Here is a 21412-nt window from a genome sequence, read left to right on the forward strand (position 1 = left end):
ATGTAAAGAACTCATTAAAATATGTTCAAAATAGTTGAAGGAAAAGATGCTCATATAAAGGAATAGATGGGATTATAAGCAGATAAATAGAAATTGTAAAGTGAACCAGATGAATATCCTAGAGCTAAAAAAGATATACAAAGTAAAAAAAAATATAAAGTAAGATTGGGAAAAGAAGAAATAGTCTGTGAACCAGAGTCCAGCTCAATAGGAATGAGTGAATTGGAAAATCTCACCAGAAAAAAATGAAAAATAAAAGAAAAAATAAATGAACACAGGAGCAGTTGGGTGGCTCAGTTAGTTAAGCTTCCAACTCTTGATTTTGGCTCAAGTCATGATCTCAGGGTTGTGAGACCAAGCCCTGCATCAGGCTCTGTGTTGAGTGTGAAACCTGCTTAAGATTCTCTCTCTCTCTGCCCCACCTAAATAAATAACTAACTAAATAAACAAACAAATGAATAGAAAATGAGCACAGCATCACTAATCTACGTAAAAATATAAAGTATTCCAACATAGGTATAGTTGTAGTCTATAATGAAAAGAAGGAAGTGGTAAGGAGGAAAAATGCTGGAAGAAACGAAAGGCACAATTTTTTCAAATTTCATGAGGAAAATCAGTTTATACATCAAGAAATTTGAATACCAAATAGGATAAATACAAATAAAACTATACTTAAATAAAAAATAGAGAAAAACCTTCAAAGTAGACTGAGTAAAATAGATAAAATAAACATAAATAAGGATTCAAGTGACGGTTATATTCTCAAAAACACTGGAGTCCAGAGAACAATAAAATTCCATACTTAAATTGCTAAAAGGAGAGAAAATGTCAGCCTATAACTGTATATTCAGTAAAAATGAAAGTAAATATATTTTCAAAACAAAGAAAGGTGAGAAAATTTGCTGTTAATACACCCCCCGCCCCCCCACTGCTAGAATACTAAAAGAAGCTTTCCAGGCTGAAGGAAAAGACAAGATGGAAACAGAAAGGAAGAAAAAGTTTTTCAAGTGTCCCAGAAAATTCTTCTCAAAATGCTCAACATCACTTGTGATCAGGGAAATACTGATCAAAAATAACAGTGGGAGGGAGACCTGGGTGGCTCAGTGGTTGAGCATCTGCCTTTGGCTAGGGCATAATTCTGAGGTTCTGGGTTTGAGTCCCATATCAGTCTCCCTGCATGGAGCCTGCTTCTCCCTCAGACTCTCTCTTTCTGTGTCTCTCGTGAATAAATAAATAAAATCTTTTTAAAAATCACAATGAGGTACCACCTCGCAGCAGTCATACTGGCTAAAATTAACAACTCAGGAAACAGCAGATGTTGGTAAGGATGCAAAGAAAGGGGACCCCTCTTACAGTGCTGGTGGGAGTGCCAACTGGTGCAGTCACTCTGGAAAACAGGGTGGTTCCTGAAGAAGTTAAACATAGAGCTACTCTATTACCCAGCAATTGCATTTCTAGGTATTTAGCCAGAGGATACAAACATAGTGATGTGAATGGGCACCTGCACCCCAGTGTTTACAGAAGCAATGTCCAAAATAGCCAATGGTGGACATTAATGATGTATAATTAACATATATTGTTATATTAGTCTCAGAGGTACAGTGTAATGATTTAACAATTCTATGCATTTCGCAGTGCTCCTCAAGGTAAGTATACTCTTAATCTCCTTTATTTCACCCATAACCCCACCCATCTTCTCTCTGGAAACCACCAGTTTGTTGTCTCTATTTAAGTCTGTTTTTGTTATTTTTTAATTCATTTGTTTTGTTTTCCATATGAAGGAAATTATTTCTGATTTACTTCACTTAGTATTATACCCTCAGCTCCATCCATGTTGTGGCAAATGGCAAGATTTCCTTGCCTGTGCTTATTGAAACATTATTTATAATAGCCAAGATATGGAAGCATCAGAAATGCCCATTAATAAATGAATACATAAAGAAACGTACACACACACACACACACACACACACACATATGCACTATATGTTAACTAACTAAATTCAAATTAAAAAGAGACAAGTAGGGATCCCTGGGTGGCGCAGTGGTTTAGCGCCTGCCTTTGGCCCAGGGCGCGATCCTGGAGACCGGGGATCGAATCCCACATCGGGCTCCCGGTGCATGGAGCCTGCTTCTCCCTCTGCCTGTGTCTCTGCCTCTCTCTCTCTGTGACTATAATACATAAATAAATAAAAATTAAAAAAAAAAGAGACAAGTAAAATCTCAAGTAAACAACCTAACTTTATACCTAAAGGACTAGAGAAAGAAGAACAAACAAAACTCCAAGCCAGTAGAAGGAAGGAAATAATAAAAATAAGAGCAGAAATAAATGAAATAGAGACTTAAAAACAGCCATAGAACAGATTAATGAAATCGGGAATTGGTTTTTTTGAAAAGATAAACACAAATGATAAACCTTTAGTCAGAGTCATTAAGAAAAAGAGAGAGAACTTTGAGTTCTCTCTCAAAATAAAAAAATGAAGAAATGACCCCACAAGGGATAAAATGAAAATGTAGGAAGAGAGTAATAATTGCTGTATTTCTTCAGTAAAAATGTTAATATGAAAAAAGAAAAAATATCTGCACATCTCTTTACAACATACTTATTAATTACAAAAAGAAAAACAGCAACTTTGCCTAGAGAAATATCATATTCCATTTTAACCAAGTGCTTAGATTTAACATCAGCAGAAATAAAACACAATGACATCATGTACTTCTGATATGAAAACACACACCCTGATATTGACACTGTTATTTTTACCAGAAGTGCATAACCACAATCTAATCATGAGAAAATATGAAAAAATCCAAATTGAAGACTATCATACAAGATTACAATCTAGTCTTCCTCAAATGTGTCAAGATTATAAAATGCAAAGGAAGACTGAGGAACTCTCTCAGATTGGGGCAGTGGGTAGGTACTAAGAAAAGGAAATGCAATGAATAAATGTATGTGGGATCTTGGATTCTGGACTAGAAAAAGTTGATAGTAGTAGGAAACTAGTAAAATTAAAATATGGTGTCCAGACTATTTAATAATATTATGTAAATTTTAATTTCCAGATTTCAATAATTGTTATATGTACTAATGTTACAATAATGGTTACATAAGATGTTAACATTAGGAAAGCTGGATAAATAATATATACACTATTCTATTCCTGCAAATTTAAGCCTAAAATTACTTCAAAATAATAAATTACATATCTAGTAGTGCAATTGCCAATCATAGGGTAGTTCTATCTTAACTTTTAAAAAATTATTTATGTATTTACTTATTTAAGAGAGAAGCAGACTCCCTGCTGAGCAGGGAGCAGGACGTGGGGCTCAATTCCAGCACCTTGAGATCATGACCTGAGCCAAAGGCTGATGCTTAACTGATTGAACCACCCAGGTGTCCCTATTTTTAACTTTTTGAGGAACTTGCATACTGTTTTTCAGAGTGGTTCTACCAGCTTGCATTCCCACCAACAGTGCAAGAGAGTCTCCCTTTCTCCACATCCTTGACAATACTTGTTTCCTGTTTGTCAATTTTAGCTATTCTAACTGGTGTGAGGTAATAGTTCATTGTAGTTTTGATTTGTATTGCCCTGATGATGAGTGATGTTGAGTATCGTTTCATGTGTCTGTTGGCCATCTGTATGTCTTCTCTGGAAAAATGTCTATTTATATTTTCTGCTCATTTTGTAACTGGATTATTTGTTTTTAGGTTTTGAGTTTTATAAGCTCGTTACATATTTTCTATACTAACTCATTATCACATATGTCATTTGCAAAGTACCCAAAGGATACAAAAATACTAACTTAAGGGGATACATATACCCCAATGTTTATAGCAGGATTATCAATAATAGCCAAGTAATGGAAAGAGCCTAAATGTCCATTGACTGATATATGGGTAAAGGAGATGTACACACACACACACACACACACACACACACACGAATATTACTCAGCCATCAAAAAGAAGGAAATCTTGCCATTTCCAACCCCATGAATAGACCTAGAGGGTATTATACTAAGCAAAATAAGTCAAGTCAGTCAGAGAAAGACAAATACCATATGACTTCACTCATATGTGGAATTTAAGAACCAAAACAAACAAATAGAGGGAGGGGAAAAAAGAGGAAAATCAAGAAACTCAACTATACTCTCAATTATAGAGTAGAACTCTCTCAACTATAGAGTAAAAACTGAAGGTTAACAGAGGGGGGTGAGTGGGGGAATAGGCTAAACATATGATGGGGAATTAAGAAATGCACTTGCTGTGATAAACATTGGGTATTGAATGTAAGTGTTGAATCTCTAAATTCTAACCTGAATCTAATATTTCATTGTATATTGCTAACTGTAATTTAAATAAAAACTTTTTTTTTGGAAAAAAGAAACAGAAATTTTACCACATAAGATTTATAACTGGCAGCTAATCTCATAAAAATTTTTTTTATCTAAGTAACCACATTGAAAATTGAAGTCACAATAAGATACCACTTTATGACCACTGAAATAGATAAAATTTAAAAGAATGACAATGTCCAGTGTTAGTGATGATGGATAGTAACTGAAAATATCTTACAGCACAGGCTGAGAGTGTAATAATTTCTAATATTTAGAGTATATTTTGGCAGTTTCTTATAAAGTTAAGCAAAATCTATCTTATGATCAAGCATATTCCATTTTTTGGGTAATTACATAAGACATCTGCTAACATATTCAAAACAGCTAAAAATCGGGAAGAACCCAAATGTCCATCAATAGGAGAATGGGCAAATGAATTATAATATGCCCAGTCAGTGGACTGTTACTCTGCAATTAAAAGGAAAAGGTGTGAAAATAATTTAAAAAGGTTTAACAATCTACCAACATACAGAATAATATGAGTGAATTCCAATATCATTATGATGAGTGGAAGGAAATAGGTATATTGCTGTGTAATTCCATTTACAATAATCTCAAAAAACAGACAAAACTCATCTATTATGATAGACATCAGAATATTGTTTCCTATGAGAATTAGGTGTGGCTGGAATGAGGCAGTAGGGGAGGTTCTCCAGTAATAAAAACATTGTATTTCCTGAATAAGGTAGTAGTTAACATGAGTATACACTTAAGAAAACTCATTGAATTATACAGTTTAGATCTATGCATTTAAGTATGGAAATGTTAGCTGTGTAGGTATATATTTTAAAAAAGCTTCTCGATACTGATATGAATTGATCTGTTAGAAATAGTAAAATATTAATACATTACACAAATATAGAAAATAAAGTCACAGAATATTAGAAAAGTGTGTGTGTGTGTGTGTGTGTGTAAAAACAAAAATCTGTAACACTAGTTTTCTCCAGAAAGGGGAAATTAGGTAGTTTAAAGGAGACAATTGAGGTGAATAACCTTTCACTGAATATCCCCTTGTAAATTTTGAGTTTTGTAACATATTATGATTTTTAAAAATGATTCTAGGGAAAAATAAGTTTTGTAATTCCTTTAAGGTGTTTGAAAATATCTTATAATTAACATTAAGTAAATCTTGCAACTGTGGATAATGGTGGAACCTGGTCTCCTGGTGTCTGTGTTTACCGTTCTTTACTTTTTATAGTCTGTATGTTTACACTGTGTTCATAATAAGAAGTTTTATAAAATTTACAACAAAACGAATCTTTCATTACCAAAAACAAATGAAAATAAGTGAATTATACATGTTTAAGAATTTATTTTAAAAAACACAAGGACTACAGAAAAATATATAAATAAATTAGAATATTAAAAATAAAAAACATTATTAAGTTACAACAAAAAGCAAATTGAGGGAGAGGAAAAAGAGGAGATAATTATGTTAAATATCCATGAATCAGACTTACTTCATTAAAAAAAAAAAGCAGAGCAGAAATAACCAAAACCAGAATGAAAATGAATATCAACTGAAATAAGAAAACAATAGAACTGTAAAACTTCATGATACTGTGTTGAAAAATCTGCCTGGATTGTGATTTTCTAGAAGAAAAGTTAAATTTAAGATGCAAAACAAAAAGCAAGGAATCACCATAGAAAATAGTGAGAACATTTTCTAGGTAGCCTCAGTTCTACTCCAAACAACCAAAAACAAAGGAGAGTTCAGGTGATTTAATTGATGTGTTCACTTAACCATTCATAATAATACTAAAGTTTTTCAACCCATTCTATAGCATAGAGTAAAAGGAAAATCCTCCAAATTAATTTAACACAATCAGAGCACCTGAGATCAAAATATGACAAAGAACAGAAAACTACAGATCAACTTCACTTAATAGTATACTTGCCAAAAATCCAAATCAAGATACTCATAATTTAGTAGTAAATTCATAGCGAATTTTTTTAACAAATAGGGTTTGTTCACTCAAAGAATAAATAGAATTTCAGTAATATAATTATTTCACAATAATAAAATTTAATTGGAAGAATACTACAACTGGTTATGCAAAAGGATTTATTATATCTACCACCTGAATTTGATTAAAATTTCTTAGAAATATATATAAAGTGGGAGACTTACCTAACATGACACACAAAAATATCTCAAATTTAAAATTCACGTATTGCATTGATGATTGACACGACCTAAATCAAAATAACTTACCTATTGGTTCTAGGACCTGATACCACCCCTAGTAGAGTTCTAAACACAAGATAGAACTGCAAACAAATAAATACATTCAGTTTTCTCATCTAAGCTAAAACCTCTTCTATCATTGAAAACATCTTACTCATATAGGCAAATAACTCATTTATCAGACAAAAATTTGATATTCTAGACTCATATCAAGGACTTCATGTTAGTCTTTTGCCAACCTTAAACTATTGCATGACAAATTTTTCCATTCTTAATCAATTCTATGTTTTTTTGAAAATCCCACCTTAAATCACATCAGCCCAGACCCCAGGCTACTTTTGGAACACACTAAACATTGTCAAAGTGGTGTTTTCCCTTGCTGCGGTAAGTTTAACACACTTAGCTTTCTTGATTATAGTTTTTTTCTTGGAGTCTTTGGGAATAGGTCAGCAACAATGTACTGGTCAAACCCAAGAAACATTCCATCAAAAACTGATTAAATTAAGGATGGTTAATAGTTCCATGTTTAAGTGCTCTAAAAGTACCAGTTAGTGAACTTTATCAACCTAATTAAATCCAGATCATTTGGAAGAAGAGAATCAAAATCATCAGTATTTGCAAATGTTTTGGTATGTACTTTGACAATATCTGAAAAGTCATGAGAAAGAGTAAGGTGAGCACATATCTCCTAAAACAAAACTCAGATATAGAAAAAATTATCGAGTAAGAAAATAAACTGAAATAAAATTCCCCATCACAGTGAAAATATTAACAGTAACTAAAATTGTTCAATAAAAAGAAAGACATACCTTGTTCTTGAATAGGAAGACTTACATTATTAAAAATAAATTCTCCCCTAAATTAATTTATTAAAGTTGGTGAAATTGCAGTCTAAACTGTAATTTCTTCCAACGAGAACACACATGAGACAGGAGGCAGAAGAGACACACAGATCCACAGAACAAAAATGGTGCCAGTCACAGATGAGAATACAGCACATGTGCAAGATGGTATTACAGATAAATGGGCAATTATTGGCAAATAATCGCAAGTAATGGCAAATAACTTGGCAACTTTAAGATTTCAAATCAAAAAAATTTCTCATGATTTAAGAATTTGAATAAAATAAAGACAAAAGAATAAGAAGTTAACATAGGTGAACGGTTTTATGAAATCAGTATAAATATTTTTTCCAAAATGACATGAAACTCAGAAGCCAGAAAAGCAAACATGGTTATACTTGGACAAGTAACAATCATACACATTCTTATAACAAAAATGAAGTTTTAAAAGTGCATAAAAATATCTGTAAAGCTTGACAATCCAAAGCTTATTTCCCCAATAATAAATGGGCTTTTCAAAATCAGAAGACTACACCCCCACGCTCAAAATTGGACATAAAGAGGAAATTAAAGAATACAGATGGCTAACATATGAAAAAATGATCAAACTCAAAAACAAAAAAAAAATACAATTTAAGACAATAGTTTGGGCTATCACATTTGCAAAAAATTTAAATATTTATAAAATCCATTATCAGTGAAGTCGTGGGAAATCTGGCAATCTTATTCATTGCCATTTGAGGATAAAGTTATTACCACATTTTAAGGAAATCTTGTAATAATTTGAAATGTGCATATCCTTAATCCCAGTATTTCAATTGTTAAGTAATTTATTATGATATAATAGACAAATGCAAAATTATTGATAGGGAGATTCATTGCACAGATTTTGTGCTAACAAATATCTATGGATGAGAAATACTTATAACATTTAACTATATTTCATCTACAAAACAGTCATGCAGTCATTCAACAAATGACACAGATGTGTATTACTGAAATAGAAAAGGGTATCAAAAACTGTTAAATAAAAGGCAATTTGAAGAATGTGTACAATATGGCCCCATTTCCAGAACACCCCAAAATAGTTTTTGTGTATATGTGTCTGTGTGTGCATCTATCCATTTAAAGAATGCACACAACTCTCTTAAGAGAAGAAAACTCGGGGATAGATTGGGAGAGAGGAGGGCATTTAATTTATATATTAGATATTTAAATATGCTTTGAATTTTTGAAAAAAAAATGTTCAGTTTCTTTTTAAAATATCCTATTTAAAATTTTTACCATATGGCAAATAGAAAGTATAAATGTGTATTTATAGGAGCACTGAGTAATTCCACCATATTGAGCAATAATATTTTCTTGTGCAATAATATTTCCTCTACTGAGGCTCCTGGGATTGAGTCAAGTGGCAGCAAGGGAAACAGTCACCATGCCCAAATTAAAGTCTCATCGATGATATCCCAACATGAGCATTTCTCAGTTAAGCATTTCTTATCTGCAGGAGGTATCCACTGCAACACAGGAAAGAGAGGAGTCACCAAGCATAAAGGAGACTGTATCATTGTTTTGGTGAAGCTGGTGGTAGAAGTAAGCACCCTCAGAAACAAATCCACCTCACATTCGTGGTCATCACCTGTAATTATACAAAGGGTAAAATTGGCAAAGATGAGTGACACATTTTCTAAGGAGTCCACTGGAGGCTATGAGATTCTTATTTACTCTATTTCTACATGTGCTGTGTACGAATCTACCCAGAGAACATAAAGAAAGCCACGTTTTCAGCTGCTGCATTAACACTGTGGCCAGAAAAATGACCTTAAATCTTCCTAAATCAAACATAAATGCTACTTTCTCTTCTTTGCTAAGCCAAAAAAGTAAAAGACACCTCCAGCTATTTCAGATTATTATCTCTTTCCCCTCTGTATTGGCTCTGTAAGTTCTAAATCACTCATTCATTTGATCAATTATTTCAGACAAAACTAGTTTTCTTCCCTCCAGTCTAATAGTTATTGAGAACCACTGAATCTCATGCATACAACATTAACACAATCAATCCAGCCAAGTAGGAGCCTAGTTTATTAGATAAGAAAAGTTAAGGAACTCTTTCATATTCACCATAAATACACTGAAATATAGAAAATCTATGAAAGTATATAAGAAAAGCTCTATTTCCTTTTTGAAAAATTATTTATTTATTTGAGAGAGAAAGAGAGAGAATGGGTGGAGGGGCAGAGAAAGAGGAAGAGAGTTTTAAGCAAACTCTGTACTGAGTGCAGAGCCTGATGCAGGGCTTAGTCTCAGAACCCTGAGATTACAACCTGAGCGAAAAACCAAGAGTTGACTGCACCACCCAGGTGCCCCGAGAGGCTGTATCTCTTATCTCACGATGCATTCTGGCCCTTGAAGTCAATTGGAATGTAGCCAAAAGTCACCAATCTTTAGAAAACTAACATCTGATTTTCTACCCAGATATGGTTGCTCCTAGAAAGCAAGGACTATTCTGACAAAACCTTACTGTCAGAGCATGGCCCTTGGACCAGTCTCCTTGTCTGAAGAGTCTTATTTCATATATTTTCTGGTATCATTTACTCCCAGGAGTTCCCAAGAAGTAATCTTCTGATGGGGAAAAATGATAAATGCCACTTCGAGTGAAAAAGGTCAATTGACTGGAGGCTAGGATGTTATTCTTTGGTACTCTTTCACACTGATTTCATTTGGATGCTGCTTCTTACTCTCACACAGCTCTGAAACTACAGCTAGCTATACCTTAGCTCTATACATTTCAACATTAGCACATTGTATCAGAGCCTTCCTTTCCTGTGCATTTCCAAAACTGACTGGATTTCCTGAATCCCACTGAAAATTATGTCTCTTTCCCCATCATTTGTCATTTTTTACCTGGCCAGGTTATTTACAAAATCACTTAAATATCTATATACTTATAGATATCTACATATATATCTATTCTCAATGAAAGTTAATTATTGAGAACCTATTCTATTCCTGGCAATCCATAGGTACTTGTACAACAAGAGTAAACTAAAAATGTCAGGCCATAAGAAACTAGAAGCCCATTTGATTAATCAAACAGAGAAATAAAGGCCTGAGAAGCAACTTAGTAAGTGGTCTTATAGAAGTTGATACAGTTTTAGGAGTGGTTGTTGAGAAAGTCCCCCATTTAGGAAGACCTGTTATGACCCACAGATATAACTCCCAATTACTGTGCCTACTATTATCTGGATCTTGGATGAGTTTTCAGTGATATTTAGCTACAATCAAATGTCACCAAACTTAAGAAGAGCAAAATCTGTCAACTCCTATCTATCTTGGGCTTTTTCCCCAGTAAATATGCAGTTCCCCTGAAAATATAGTCATACCTGCAAGGATGTCCAAAAGACTACAGGTAGAAATGGAGAACCATTGATTCAAAATTAAGTGGTCATCTCACTTTCTGGAGATGGCATTCAAGAAAGGCAAAGACATAGACAGTTTTTCTTCCCTTCTCGAAGGCTGGAAGGGGAAAAAAAAAGAGGAAAAATAACATTTTGAGAAAAAAATATGCAGATATAAATATAAATGTACCTATTACATGTGCATGTAATCGAATTTAACAATAAAACATTCACAAATTGTCGGTATCATGCAATACAGATTAGAAAGGGTACATATTGTTAAGTCCTGGTTATGTCACATGAACAACTTTCAGATGTGCACTGCTCTCCCTTCTCCTGAGACCCAACAGACTCAAAAAGTGGCTGGCTAATAATTATTTTAGAAAGGTAAAATATTGGGATCCCTGGGTGGCGCAGCAGTTTGGTGCCTGCCTTTGGCCCAGGGCGCGATCCTGGGGACCCGGGATCGAATCCCACATCAGGCTCCCAGTACATGGAGCCTGCTTCTCCCTCTGCCTGTGTCTCTGCCTCTCTCTCTCTCTCTGTGTGACTATCATAAATAAAAATAAAAATTAAAAAAAGAAAGGTAAAATATTCTTATTCTATTAAGAATAAATGTTATAAAACATTTTTTTGCTGTTATATGTGACCAACAAAAACATGGTTTCTATGAGTGAAAATATCAGTGAGGGTGACAAAACATGAGAGACACCTAACTCTGGGAAATGAACAAGGGGTAGTAGAAAGGGATGTGGGCAAAGGTTTGGGGTGACTGGGTGATGGGCACTGAGTGGGGCACTTGATGGGATGAGCACTGGGTGTTATGCTATATGTTGGCAAATTGAACTCCAATAAATTTTTTTTTAAAGAGAAAAAAATCATGGTTTCTCTATTACTATCTGCTGAAGTTCAAGTGAAGCTCCCAACAATTCCACTTGCAAAATAAAATTGTTTCTAGCTTATATTTATCAATTTTCATAAGATTATCTTCATTTATAATATCTAAATATTTGGAAATATTGGACTAAACTAAATTATTCTTTTATAACAACAGTATATTTATCCCAAATAAATAATATAGTGAAAGGGTACATTCCTGTATAATAATCATGAGTCCTAACCATTCTTCATTTAAAAGAATTCATAAATACAATATTTTTAACTATGATTTTGAAGAAAGCATATACTGTAAATCATCAGTTTTATAGAACTTCAGTATAGCAACAAAGTGTAGAACTGATAAAATGAAAAATACATTTGATTACTCTATTGAGAGTATCCTCAAAACTGTACAGAACAATGGCTTACACATTATTCACTGATCTCAAATGAGCTGATTACTCAGTGAAAAATAAAGAACTGTATATTAAAACAATGTCCTAACAATGTCTTTCTGAAGTCATCTGAAGAACATCATATAAATAAATCAAATATGTTTAGGTTTTCTTTTTTTATCATGTCAACCTTTAAAATATCTTTAATAATACTGGATTTATGCAAAGGCATAAAATGTTAACCTTTACATTAAAGAAAAACCGAGCAAAACCCATAATTGTTAAAACATGAAATTGTCCTCTGAATATAAATATATTGATACAATACCATTGTCTTTTTTTAATTTCATTTCCTGTTTGCTGACAAATTTAAAAATATTTATTAGCTTATAATTCTATTTTCAAACATATTTCTCCCCAAATAATCTTACCTAAGATTTCAACAATAGATATTTTAAAGACATTATTTTTATAAGATCTATATATTTCATAACACATTGGCAGTATATGCTAGTAGCTCTAGATAATTTTTTCTAGTAGAACTTTGGCTCCTTCTGAACAAAAGTTTATAAATCTCAGGGCCAGGATAATGGTATATCATTGTGCATACATAACTCTTTGGTCTTAAGAGTAAATTTGGTTCTGAAAATTGCTGTTGGCAAATAGACAGATGTGGACCTCATTGTTTTCTGAAAGTCCCAATGAAAGACAAGCAGGCTTTCCCTTCAAAGGAACAACACTGACATAGTTTTTCAGAAAATATTTAAGATCTAGATTAGGATAATGTATCCTGGAAGAGAAAGATATTAAATGAGTCTAAATGGGAAAAGAAACACAATCTTCTAAAATAACTGTCTCTGCAAGACCTGCTACTACTGAGGAAATCCTGACAAACTGTAGCAAATATTTTGGCTTACATCACACCTGATTTTTACACAACTAAATAGCAGAACTAGATGGATTTCTTTAGACTTGAATTACAGTGTTTCTCAACCTTTTATTATTATTATCACCTGCATGGATATCCTTTTTTAGACATTTCCCCCTACTTTTCACAACCCCAATTTTTAATACCACAGATATTCTCTATATGTGCTTATGTATAGTGGGCCATGAACCACTGTAATATTTAAGATTTCTTTTGCTCCCAAGAACTAAGTTTTACCTCAGAAGTATGATATCGACTATGTTGAGAATCATGGTGTACCATAACCCAGAAAAATAACTAAATAGTTAGGGAAGACATAGAGTCTTCCAGCTTGTCCTGAAATGTGTTTCCCATTCTCTTCTAATACTCATATTCAACAGGACAGACCATTGAAAGCTCAGATGTATTCTCTCAATCACATATATTACTTTGGTCCAATATCATCTTCATGTCTGAAGATGGAAAACATGGGAGGACTCACCATAATATTAACATATATGTCTGATGTTGAGATTACAAAAGTTCCCCTAAAATAGATAAAATTATTGACTAGTTAAAAGAAACATTGTCTAGAAACATAGATAAGTTTGAATGGGTGATATTGTAATGTCAAGGGGCCTCCTGGAAGCTTCATGGAGATAAGCACTGATGCCAGTGGAAATCTAAATATCAGTGACGTGTTGCTGACTTTTAAGTGCAATTACAACCTTGGATTCCTCCATATCCATTTCCTCTCAAGAAAGCACGAGACAGATATTTCTGATAGAATCTACAGAATTAGTAGTGCTGCCCCTCTTTCCTTCCTAGCTTTAGTGATTTATCATTCCTAGCTTTAGTGATTTATGTCTTCTTTGTTTCTTGTTCAGTCTAACTAAAGGCTTGTCAATTTCATTAATCTTTGTAGACATCTAACTTTTGGTCTCATGGGTTTTCTTCATAGTTATCTTAGGTTTTATTTTTATTTCATTGATTTTTGTGTAAATCTTTATTATTTACTCCCTTACATTTGATTTTATAGTTGAGAGTTGAGTCTTTTTCTTGTCTCTTTGGTAGAAGTTTAGGCTATCTATCTGATATATTTACTCTTTTCTCATAGTCATTTAAAACTATAAATCTTGGTGTAGCAGAGTGATTCAAACAGTTAAGTGTTGGGCACTTCATTCTGGTTCAGGTTATGATCTTAGGGTCATGAGATGAAGCCCTGTGTTGGGCTCTGCACTCAATGCAAACTCTGCTTGCAATTCTCTGTCTCCCTCTCTCAAAGAAATAAATAAAAATCTTTTTAAAGAAACTATAAATATCCCTCTAAGCATATCTTTATAAATATCCCATTCAGCTCTAAATGAATTTCTGTTGTGATTTTTCTTTGACCCACAAGTTCTTCTAAGTATGTTAATTTCCAAATACTTGATCTCCCAGATTTCTTTGTTTTGATCTCTAATATAATTCCCCTACTCTCATAGACCAAACTATATGATTTTAATCTTTTTAAGTTCATTGGGAACAGTTTTATGACTTAGCACATGATCTACATTGGAGAATTCTCCAGATGTGAAATGTCTACTTATCCTTTTAACCATGCATGTTTTTGCTTTACATTATTTGAGGCACAATATAATACACATGTTATAGTGTGCATATATATGTGTACATATACATACACATATGTATATCATATAAATAACAGATTAAGCTATTATTATATAATATTCTTTTTCATTTCTAATAATATTTTACCTTATAGTTTACTTTCTCTATCAGAATAGTCAGTCCAGTTCTCTTCTGGGTATTCTAAGCATCATATAGCTTTACCCACCATTTTACTTTCAAAATATTTGTATATTCTGCTCTAAATTGTCTCTTTCAAACTATTTGTATCTTTTGCTCTAAATCGTCTCTTTCATAAATAATCTATAGATGTTTAATATTTAATGGAATCTCCCAATTTCTGTCTTTTAAAATTAATATAATGGTCATATGGTTGGATTTATGTCTGTTTTTCTGTTTTCTAGATGTCTTACCCCTAGATCTTGGCCCCTCTATTCATTCTTAGCTGTTTTCTTTTGTATTAAATGCGTATTTTGCTACTATATATATTATTTAAGTTCTCTAGTGATTATTTTAAGATATAGATATAGATATATACTTAAATAGACTCCATGCCCAGCATCAAGCCCAATGTGTGGCTTGAACTTACGACCCTGAGCTGAAATCAAGAGTCCAATGACTAACTGACTGAGCCACTTACGTGCCCTTTTTTGATAATTTTGTGTTATTACTTATTACTTATCCTATGGTTTACAAAATAGAACTTAAATGATCATAATTTATTTCAGGTTAACATTAACTCAGGTTAACACTAACAGCCTTTATATCTTCAACTCAGTTTTAAAGAAGTGCTTCTGACAGTTATATTTCCCATATTCTCAAACAGATGAGTTATTGATGTCATCATCGACCCAGGCATGCTTATAAGTGACTGACAGCCTGAGATAGGTGATAGATACTAAACACTAAGGTTGTCACCCTTGGACACTATGATCATATTTTGAAATCAGAGAAACCAGCAAACACAGTCAATGGCTGGTTAGCATAGGCAGACTCTCACTGTCACTTGGAGCATTATAATTCCCTAAAACATCAACATTCTTCAGATAAAATGTTTACCTACTGTTTAATTTTCATATATTTGTTTTCACTTATTAGAGAAAAGAAAAGTAAAAATCCATAATCTGTTTGGATTTTGACTATCTTATAGCCCTCAAGAGACCAATCATCACTGAAAAGATTCCAATAGCTCAGACAAACATATAAATGGCTCATGTGTAGGCACAACCTTTTCTCAAATTTTCAGTACTCATGTGCTAATTCCCCAGGTCGCTTTCCTACAAGTGCATATAGTTAAGCACTCAAATAGATACAGTTTCACCCCCAAATTAGATATGTATAGACCACAGTACAATTTAATTCCTCTAATGCATGCAGTGACCTACTCTTCCTTTTTTTCATTTACAAATATTTAAATTTTAGTTAGTTAACATATAGTTTATTACTATTTTCAGGAACACAACAAATGCCCTCCTTAATACTAATTAACCATTTAGCCCATCCCACTCCATCAACCCTCAGCTTGTTCTGTAAAAATAAAGAGTCTCTTAAGGTAGAGGGAATATGGCAGAGGAGTAGAGGACACTTGTTTCATTTGGTCTCTTGAATTCAGATAGATATCTGTCAGATCATTCTGAATACCTGTGAATTCAACCTGAGATCCAAGAAGTAAATTACTGCAAGTCTACAAATAGAAAAGTGACCACTTTTTGCAAGGTAGGAAGTGTGCAGAAGTGAATCTGAGGGGAAATATCAGAAGATAAACTGTACGGGGGCGGGGGGGGGGACCTATGCAAGCCAGACACTGGAAAGTAATATATCAGCAGAGTGTAAAATCAGAACTTTTAGAAGTCTGCTCTGGTAAGGGTGCCCTGCTGATAGGTGCACAGGTGGTGAAGTAGAGCAGAATCCTAGCTGGGGTAGTGCGTTCTTAGGATTCCTGGAGTCAAAGAAAGAATGGCAGTACCTGAATGCAACAGAGTTCTCAGGCATTGGAGCAAAAAAGCCAGCTATGAGCAGCAAGCCTAGGAGTGAGCTCTCAGGTCAGTGTTGCCACAGACTGTGAACCACAGCATGATTGGGTGGCTGCTCTGTAAGCAGAGGCCCAACAAGCAGCAGGACACTGGTAAGACCCTCCTCATTACTCCAGAAGGAGCCACACAGGTGCACACATGATCTGGTGATGGCTCCAAGATCCCAGAACAGGTACCCAGCAAGCAAGAGAACTAGGGTGAGACCCCCACTCCTTCCCATGGGAGGATCATTGTGGTTGTGAACTGCAGGAGTCTGCAGAGTTTGGTGCACAGAAAAGTGATTGATTGTTTTGCCTGAGGGTGCACTGAAGAGTGGGGCTAGAGATCAGGGCACTGCCATTTTTAGAGATATCTTTCTTCATCCTCTAAAGTGGCCCAGGAAACCTTCAGGGGACAAAAGCCCCATAGAGCAACATGAAGCAGCTTACACTGAGCCCAGCCCACTGGCAAGAGGCAGTGTGACCCCACCCAGGCAAAGACACCTGAGAATCAGTGCAACAGGCCCTTCCCCTAGAAGACCAGTAGAAACATCAGGCTAATACCAAGTTTACAGATCATATGTAACTGAAAAACTCCAGCACTAGGGGAAAATAGTATAAAGAATTCAAGTGTTTTTTCTCATGATACTTTAGTCTTTTAATTTTTTTCCTTTTCAACTAGTTTCTTATTTTATCAACACTTTTTAAAGTCTTTTTAAAATTTTCATTTTTACATTTACATTTTATAGATATATACTTCAGTTTTGGTTTCCTTTCAGTGTATTTAATTTTATTTTAGTATATATATTTTTTCTTTCTTTACAATATTTTAATTTAGTGTCTTCTAACACAGAAACCAAAATACACCTAGGACCAAGAGGATCACTCTGTTTTGTCCACCTAGGAGATTATATTCTCTTTATCCTTTTTTTTTCTTTTTTGTGGGGGGGTTTCTGATCTCTACAGATTTGTCTAGTGTGTATTTTGCTGGGGTCATGGTTGATCTTTTTTATTTTGTTCTCTTGTTCATCTATTCTTCTCTGCACAAAATGACTAGAAGGAGAAATTCACAACAACAAAAAGAGCCAGAGGTAATACTCTCTGCCACAGATTTAATCTATATGAATGTAGGTAAGATGTAGACCTATAATTCAGAATACTGATTATAAAGATAATAGCTGTGCTTGAAAAAAAGCATAGAAGATATTAGAGAATCCTTAAGTGCAGAAATAAAAAAACTAAAATCTAATCAGGCCAAAATTAAATTGCTATTACTGAGATGCAGTCTAAAATGGACACTCAAATAGTCAGGGAAATGAGGCAGAAAAGAGTCAGTGACTTGGAAGACAAGATGATGGAAAGTAAGGAAGTAGAGGAAAAGAGAGAAAAGCAACTACTGACCATGAGGGGAGCCTTTAGGAATTCAGCAACACCATAAAGTGAAACAATATTAGAATAATCGGGGTCCTGGAGGAAGAGGAAAGAGAGGGAAAGAAGGTGTATTTGAACAAATCATAGAAGAGAACTTCCCTAATCTGGGGAAGGAAATAGGCATTCAAGTTTAGGAGGCATAGAGAAGCCCCTAAAAATTAATACAAATAAATTAATACCCAGACATATAATAGCGAAGTCTGCAATTTACAGATACAAAGAGAAAATCCTGAAAGTAGCTCAAGACAAGAGATACATAACCTACAAGGGTCGAAACATTACACTGTCAGTAGACCTGTCCACAGGGACCTGACAGGCTAGAAAGTACTGGCATGATACATTCAGGGTGCTAAGTGAGAAAAACATGTAGAAAGGCTGTCATTCAAAATGGAAGGAGAAATAAAGAGCTTCCAGAACTGACAGAAACTAAAAGAATTTGTGATTAGTAAACCAGCCCTACAAGAAATATTAAAGGAGATCCTATAAGTGAAGAGAAAACAAAAGTAACATAGACCAGAAAGGAACAGAGACAATTTACAGAAACAATGATGGTACAGATAATACAGTGGCACTAAATTCATATATTTCAATAATTACTCTGAATGTAAATGGACTAAATGCTCCAATCAAAAGACATAGGGCATCAGATTGGGTCAAAAAAATCAAGACCCCCACCCATATGCTATCTATAAGAGATTCATATTAGACCCAAAGACACCTCCAGAATGAAAATGAGGAAGTAGAGAATCACTTATCATGCTAATAGACCCCAAAAGAAAGATGGCATAGCAATACTTGTATCAGACAAATTTGATTTTAAACTAAATCCTGCAGTAAGGGATGAAGAGGGACACTATATCATACTAAAAGGGTCTCTCCAACAAGAAGATCTAACAATTGTGAATATTTATGCTCCTAAAATGGGAGCAGATAATTATATGAACTGATTAATAACAAAATTAAAGAAACACATCAAAAATAATACAATAACAGTAGGGGACTTTACAAACACACCCACAGCAATGGACAGATCATCCAAGCAGAAGATCAATGAGGAAAAAACGGACCCAAGGACCAGATGGATTTCACAGTTATATACAGAGAATTCCATCCGAAAGCAACAGAATACACATTCTTCTCAAGTGCATATGGAACATGCCCCAAACATACTGAGCCACAAATCAGGTCTCAACCAGTACCAAAAGATTGTGATAATAACCTGCATATTTTCAAACCACAATGTATATAAAATCAATGTGCAGAATTCAGTTGCATTTCTATACGAGAGTGAAGAAATAGAAATTAATAAATTAATCCCATTTAAAATAGAACAAAAAACCATGAGATACCTAGGAATCTATCTAACCAAAGAGGTAAAGGAAATGTACTCTAAAAACTACAGAACACTTATGAAAGAAATTGAGGAAGATAAAGAGATGGAAAGACATTTTATGCTCATGAATTGAAAGAACAAATACTGTGAAATGTCTATGATACCCAGAGCAATCTATGCGTTCAGTGCAATCCCCATCAACATTTTACACTGAGCTGAAACAAAAAAATCCTAAAATTTATATGGAACTACAGAAAGACTGAATAGAAAAGCAATCTTGAAAAAGAAAATCAAAGCTGGAGGCATCACAATTCCAGACTTAAGCTATATTACAAAGCTGTAGTCACCAGATATATGGTACAGGAGAGAGAAGATGGCAGAGGAGTAGAGGTCCTCAACTCACCTGGCCCCACCAACTTACCTAGATTACTTTCAAACCATCCTGAAAACCTACAAATTCCACCTGAGATTTAAAAAGAGAACAGCTGTAACCTTAGAGAGAAGGGCTTTTCTTCTAACAAGGTAAGAAGGTGGAAAAGAATTTTTAAAAATCAAGTGAGGGAGGAGCCCTGCAAGGAGCTGGGCTCAAGCCTTGAGGTGAAAGCCTCCAGGACAGGAAAGCCCAAACCCAGAGAAGCAGAATTTTAAAAAATCTGACCCAGATTCTTCCCGGACAGAAAGGCACTTAACAGGTAAATCAAGCAGAATCCCAGGAGGGGCAGTGGAGCCTCCAGTCTCCCAGAGTCACTAATAGAGGAAGTGTGCCCCGAGGTAAAGCACACCATGGACTGTGGGCTGATCTCAGTAAAGAGATGGAGTGGGCATCCGGTGGACATCCGGAGAAGCCCGTCAGTCAGGTGAGGGCTTCAGGCAGAGGGAGCTGTGCCTTGCTGCCTTCGGGAGCCACATGCCCCAGGAGTGCAATTCCAGCAGCACAGGCCCCAGATCCCAGGGGAGTGAGTGGACACAGCCGGCATCCTACACTCCTCCTGGGATAGGCAGAGGAGGGGAGGGCACAGGACAGTGAGGAATCTCCTGGCGCCACGTGCCCTCAAGCTGTGCAGGTCAGCACCCCCCTCCGCGGGAGCATCTAGGCAGTGCTACTGGGAGACTATGGTAGTTACTGCTGGGAGCTGACTCCAGGGCTGGAGAACCAGCCACCGCCAGTACTAATCTTCCTCCTCCTGTCACTCTGTGCCTGGGAGGGGCAGGGCCACCAGGGAACAGAGGCCTCACTGGGTGAACAGTTCCCACTGAGCCTGGCATGCGGCAGGGGATGGGGCATCTCCCCCAGGTACCCACACCTAAGAATCAGCATAGAAGGCCCCTCCCCCAGAAGACCAGCTGGAAGGACAGGGGAAAAGTAAGTTCTTGAAAAGCAGCACTGGAAAGCAACAGGGGAATTTGAGGGATTTACAGTAAGTAGAACCAGAGGGTACCCCTCATATTTTTTTCTTCCTTTTTCCAATACAACTTGTTTTTATATCAGACTGCAAATATCCATTTTTATTCTCTTTTCCCACCTTAACTACAATATTTTACCACCTTTTTATTTTTAAGATTCTTCTTATTGGCTTTCATTATTTCTACAATTAGAGGTCCTAGATATATTTTCAAATTCTAGATTCCCTTCAACATATTCAACTTAATTTTGGGAGATATACAAGATACGGGTTTTGTTGTTTTGTGTTTTTTGTTTTGTCTGCCTCATTTTGTTCTATTATGGAAGAAGTTAATACCTTCTACTTTTTTAAATTAATTTTTATTGGTGTTCAATTTACCAACATACAGAAAAACACCCAGTGCTCATGCCGTCAAGTGTCCCCCTCAGTGCCCGTCACCCATTCCCCTCCAACACCCGCCCTCCTCCCCTTCCACCACCACTAGTTCGTTTCCCAGACTTAGGAGTCTTTATGTTCTGTCTCCCTTCCTGATATTTCCCAACATTTCTTTTCCCTTCCTTTATATTCCCTTTCACTGTTATTTATATTCCCCAAATGA

General features: G+C 35.0%; 1 protein-coding gene across 2 annotated transcripts in view; it reads right to left on the bottom strand.

Annotated features, from left to right (window-relative positions):
- Window positions 1–6108: 6108 nt before the first annotated feature.
- The window catches only part of LOC112907092 (uncharacterized), a 133288-nt gene continuing 117984 nt past the window's right edge, over window positions 6109–21412 (bottom strand). Inside the window, exons 29-30 of one of the 2 annotated variants that reach the window (XM_072737035.1) lie at window positions 10812–10944; window positions 6109–9067 (exon numbers count right to left, since the gene is read on the bottom strand). The gene's annotated coding sequence lies outside the window, so the exon portion shown is untranslated. The remainder of the gene's footprint in view (window positions 9068–10811; window positions 10945–21412) is intronic. The other variant, XM_072737036.1, reaches the window with a different exon arrangement.

This window comes from Vulpes vulpes, chromosome 14 (assembly GCF_048418805.1).
Source record: "Vulpes vulpes isolate BD-2025 chromosome 14, VulVul3, whole genome shotgun sequence".
Taxonomy (NCBI): domain Eukaryota; kingdom Metazoa; phylum Chordata; class Mammalia; order Carnivora; family Canidae; genus Vulpes; species Vulpes vulpes.